Genomic DNA, 5,628 nt, shown 5'->3' with positions numbered 1-5,628 from the left:
CTGACCATTGCCACCTGAGGGAGTGAGAGTCATTGGGCCCTGGGTCCCACAGGGGAAAGAGGTTTTGGGCAGGCAAACCTAGAGAAGCAGCTGGAGAAGCAGCCCCCTCCTAGTCAAGGCAGTAAGGGGAGGGGCCCCTGGTGCTTCCTGGACACCCCCCTCAAAGGACCCTATTGGAAGGAGGATTATCTCTTGCCGTAGGTCAGGGACTGTATTAAGGAATAGATGTTATTAAGATTGTTCATGTTTGCGCCTTATATTTTGTAATTGTGATGTTGCAAATAGTGTTACTTAGGGTTTGACCTTGGTTATTGGTTAGTGTTCACTGTGTAAATACATGTATATGATATTTAGTTTTATGTCTATGTATATTATAACTCAATAAATTGTATATAGTTAAGAACTTTGGGCTTGGGCTAGCTATAGAGGAAAGCGGGATCTGCTTGAAATTCTGGCATCTCTCTCTTGGCACCCCCTCCTTCCTACCCATCCCATCCGACTGAGAATAGGGCACACCCTTGGGTGTACCCAGGTTATACTTGCAACTTCATAACATCAAAGGACAGGGCTGTCCTTGCCCTGTTACAGGTCACTTTGATTGTCAAGTGCTGAGGGTAGCAGGCTTCTATTTCCCACTGAGGTGTCCTGACAGGTGAGTTGCCTGAGGTGTAAAGGTGCCAAATCCCTTATTTGAATATGAGGGTTTCCTTATAGGGAAGATTCAGCCTGGTTACATACTTCCATTCTTGGTCTGGTTGGGGCTGATTCTTTATTAACTGACTGCAAGAGCTGTTTTTTACCTCAGGCTTTAGAGGAGGGATGGGTAAAGAAACTAAGTTGGGCAACCCTTCACCCCACTCCTAAAGGTCTACCCATATGTAACAGGGAGCATGATTAATGCACACCAGTACATAGTCAGTGGCGGTCAGGGTGCTAGCGTTATTCCAACCGCAAAAACCAGGCACCTATTTACAGCTGGGGTCAGCTTTCTACAGAAGTGCAGAGCAGGGCTCCAGTTCATGCCTCTGCAGCTATAGTAAGGTACCTTACAAGCTATGTTTCCAAACCCCATCATTATATAAGACTGCTTGAGAGCGTGATGATTTAGCACATTTTGGTATTGGTTTATTTGTAATAAAAGCATCCAGACTACACATGCCTTTTGACAGAGAAGGGGAAGGCTATTTTTTTTAAAACGCTGAAATCTAATAAACACCCTAAAGTATTTCACAAGATCCGGTAGCCATTTTAATTTCCAACTGTACCTGGTTTAAAATAATCACTATTACTTCAATAATAAAATTTAATATTAACCATAGATGATACTGTAAGACATCACTTATGGGCATTTGTACACATGCTTGTTCTATAGCACTGGAACAAAAGAGCCCAGCGCTGTGGCGCATACAGTTGTATAAGCAGCAAAATGTGCATCAGTGCTGAGAAAATGGTGGCTGCATGCTTTTGAACTAAAACATATTGGAGGTGTTTTAGTTCAAAAATACGCTACTGCCATTTTTTGCTTGCTAATGCTCATTTTGCCACTTATACAACTGCATGTGAGCCTGCTCCAGCCCACCAGATCTCTGGCTCATTGTGGGATATTTATCGTGTATAAATGTGTAGAACCCCAATGTTCTTAGTACTGTACATGCATGCAGGCACATGTCTGCACACATGTATGTGTGTACACGGGGTAAAGCCAGTCTGCCCCAGATCTTTTATAATCTACACTAGTGGTGCTCAAGCTTTTGGCTCTGTGAGGCAGATGAGTGACGTAAAGGCTTGTCTGGGGGCCAGATTAAATCCTGAGTGGTAGTACTGGGCCCTCCATGCCTCCTGCTGCCCCTTCCTGGCCCTGTGCACACTGGGGTTGGGCCTTGGGACCCTGCACTGCCCCATCCTGGCCTTGGGTGCCAGGATTGCATCCTGGGCTGCCCTTTCTGCCCAATCTAATGCCCCAGGAGTCCAGAAATTTGGCAACAGAGAGCAGTGCCACTGGATCTGGCCTACAGACTGGGGATTGAGCACCCTTTATCTACACCATGAAGTATAATGGATGGAAGAGATAAACAAGTTTATATGGTGGGGGAAGGAGGCTGCATGCTAAGGGGTTGGCTTGGCAAAGTGTTTGTTGTTTTCACGTTAAACAGTAAAATGTGATCTGATATCCAGCGATAGCTGATGACTCCCATTACACCTACCATCACCGAAGCTCTTTCATCCTTTTCTTTAAAAATTAATCACTGAGAAAAAGCTGGAAAAGCAGTTAAGTTATTTGGAACCTAAAGAATTAAATCTTGCTTTCATTCCAGCCAGTTCTTTTTAATTCCTTTTCCTTTAGTTGTGTAGTGTTTTTATAAGGGAAAGCCTCCTCCTGGACAGTCTTTTAAGTTGGCATTAATTATTCTTTTGGGAGGAAGAAACTCAGTTCAAACAGTCTTGATTTCCTTTGTTAACATCTGCTCCTGCAATGCATGAAGGGAGAATGAAAGGATAGTGGGAGGAAGAAAATGCAGCTGGGTGTCGGTCTGTGTGCGTGTCTCTGATTTGCAGGCCAGTTGCTGGGAAATTACAGACATAGCACATGATCAGAGGCCTGGTGTCCTTTCTTAGGTTGGGGCTCTTGAACCAATTCCTACATTGGTTGCCTTTCTGGTCACAGGCCCTGAAAAAGTGGTTCTGTCTTGGTACCTGGTATGAACTCTTATTACACAGCAGGCAAAAATACAGAAATGGGAGATAGGGGAAATAAAGTGAAAGGAAAGTGACATATGAGGTGGCACGGGGCGACAGCAAGAAGATCTACAAGTTTGCATCATAGTCCAGCAGATAGATGATAGGCCTGTGTGAAGCAGCAAGTATTTACTTTGGATTTGGAGTCATCTGATTTAGAGGGACAGTAATTCAATTCAGTGATTTGATTTGGCCAATTTTGGATCCGGAGATTCAGCACCAGTTCAGAGAGTCTGACAAACAGGCAGTAGTCCTTGACTACGCTGGAGCTTATGGTTGCCACCAGCTGGTAAGTCTGTTGTGGTGGGCAGAGGGGGGAGGGAGGGGCATGGGGGGGCAGATCAATGGCCCCACAGTGAGGGAGGGATTGGGGCTGGGACAAGCTGGGGTATGGGGCTCAGGGAGCAGGACTCCCACCACTGTGTGCTGCTGCATGCCACTGATCAGGGATCTGCTGTTTCGGTGGCTCTTGCCACGGGTCCAGGAGGCCATGGTGTTACCTGTCAGCTATGTTCTGGGGGAACCCTGACACAGGACAGAGACTGTCTGACTCGCAAAGAATCGCCATCCCCCTCCACCCCCCAAACAGAAACTGATTAAGATGCAGTGAGAGACTCACCTAAAACCCTACAGATAAGGGTGACAAAAGTGAAACAACTGCCCTAGGTCTCATTTGCATCCGAGATGAGAACAGATGACCATTCATTTACATGACAGACAAAGAACAGAAAACCTGAAGCAGAGACTGCAGTGAATTCTGGGATCAGCAAAGCAGGGAAGCACTGCATGATGGGAAATCTGTGTTCCAAATGCTCATCAACCCCCACACCCAGCTCAGCATTTATCAGACCAGTTCTAATCTGGATTTACAAAGGACTTTTCCTTCCCCCCCCCCACCTCTAAGCAAAAGTAAGTTTATTGGGCATCTCGGGCCGTACATTCCCTGGTCCCACTATGGGAGGCCTGTGTAAACTTAATTGGCTACAACTCAGTTGCCGGGTTAGGGAATGCTGAGGCAATAGATCGAGTCAGAGGAGGGGTATGGGCAACATTTGAACAATGGTACAGGGTTCATCACAGCGTCCAGCCCATTGGAGCCCTGTCCACAAGTGTTGTCATACTTTTCCTGAGACGACTGGTGGAAGTCCTTTCCACAACAGGTTATGAACACTCCAAGAATTGCCTTAAGTCTGTTAAAAGACTATAGTAAGATCTGGAAAAGTCATGCTAAGCTGAGGCTTGTTCACAGCAAGTAAAAATCCAAAAACCCTGATGCTGCAATCTATTGTTTCTGAAGACACCAGGAGATATCCCATCAAGTATATCTGCTATCCATAGGAATGTCAAGCTGGCTCCAAGTAGATGTTTCCTGAGTATCAATCAAGTTCCTGAGATGTTCCACCCAGATAACCCCTTGTCAATAGAGAGGACAATTTGATTTACACTATTGAGAATGCCTGAAAGAAGCTGAACTGGGGTATAAAAATCTGTAAAAGAAGCAGCAGTGTGTGCTGACACCACTCACTTTCTTCTGGAGAGGCTGCAGGAGGAAGATCATCTCCCTTCAAGGATCGTGCTGAGAACTTTGACCTGTCAGCTTTGCAGCCCTAGTGCCTTGGACCGGTGAGATCCCAGCTCTCTCTCTTTTCTCTTCTTTCTCTCTAAGCATAGATTTCTGAACTTGAACTGTATTAGTTAAGCTTAAGCTAAGTTTCCCCAAATACTTAGTGAAACCAGGGTATACTGTGACTGTTTGTGTTTGTTTTTCCTTTGCATGTCTATCACTACTAGTGTCAATATATATTTCATCTACTTAGCAATAAATAACTTTTATAGTCAAACTGGTGGTAACTGGGTATATTTTGCCTTCTTTACTTCTCTTTCCCCACTTGCTCTGCAGCAACGCCCCTCTTACCTAAGCTAAAGATCCCTGTGAAGCCCAGAAATACTGTGGGGTCTGCTCAGCAAGAGACTAAAAGATTGGGATGTGCTGAGTTCAAAACACAAAAGGGGATCAGCTTGTACAGGCTGATTGACCCAGTTTGGCTCAGACGTGCCCTAATGAACTGAATGCTGGCCCATGAGGGTATCATCTGGACACGCAGCCAGATTCAGAGGTATTCTGTTTAATTGTGTGCTTATGTCTGACGAACTGATTCTTGGCATATGAGGGTGTCAGCCTGTCCATGCTGATCAACCCGGCCAGGTCAGGCATGTCATGTTAATCTGTGTGTGTTTGTGTGTATGACTGATTTGGGGACTGGAGGAACTCAGCCCCACTGAACTGAGTCCTGCAAGATAGCTCCATTGGGGGGTGAGGGCTTGCAGAAGGGAGAGATACAGCTCCATATAGAAACACAAGTAACACAAGCAGCACATTGATAGAATTACCAAGACCCTAGCCCTAATAAATGAGCACACCCCAAAGTAGCGGGCAAATCTGGTAACAATGGGAGCGGGCGTGTGTCTCCAGATATGCACGGGGCGAGCTGGGCCAGGCTGTGCTCCAGGAGGCTAGCCCCAGCTGCCTGCTGCCGGGCTGTACTCCATGGGGTGGGTACACCCAGGGCTGTGCTAGCCCCAGCTGCAGCCTGGAGCATAGTCCTGGTTCTGGCCACCCTGCAGACCGAAGTGGAGCAGGGGCTATGGGAGGACTGCAGCCATCCTAAAATTCCCCATAGCCCCTGCTGCCAGCCCCGCCCCAATCCGGGTACACGCACCCGCTGCCATGCCCTACCACTGATTGCCCAGCCTGGGTGAAGCCTTGGCTTGTCCAGGAGGTGTGGGGAGACTGGGTGAGTGGCAGGAGGGCATAACCCCTGCTCCCAGCATCTTCTGCCAATGGCTGAAGTACAGCCCAGTCCACCCCATGCAGATCTGGGGCACACACGC

General features: G+C 47.0%; 1 long non-coding RNA gene across 1 annotated transcript; it reads left to right on the top strand.

The window, feature by feature from the left end:
• Positions 1 to 2,886: 2,886 nt before the first annotated feature.
• LOC149870788 (uncharacterized) lies at positions 2,887 to 4,678 on the top strand. Its single transcript, XR_016440495.1, has 3 exons — positions 2,887 to 3,025; positions 4,274 to 4,359; positions 4,637 to 4,678. It is a non-coding gene; the product is annotated as an uncharacterized LOC149870788 (long non-coding RNA).
• Positions 4,679 to 5,628: the final 950 nt, after the last annotated feature.

This window comes from Crocodylus siamensis, chromosome 2 (assembly GCF_052110815.1).
Source record: "Crocodylus siamensis isolate JL-2025a chromosome 2, ASM5211081v1, whole genome shotgun sequence".
Lineage (NCBI taxonomy): Eukaryota > Metazoa > Chordata > Crocodylia > Crocodylidae > Crocodylus > Crocodylus siamensis.
Note: the sequence above shows the minus strand (reverse complement) of the source record. Positions and strands in the feature narration are given on the sequence as shown.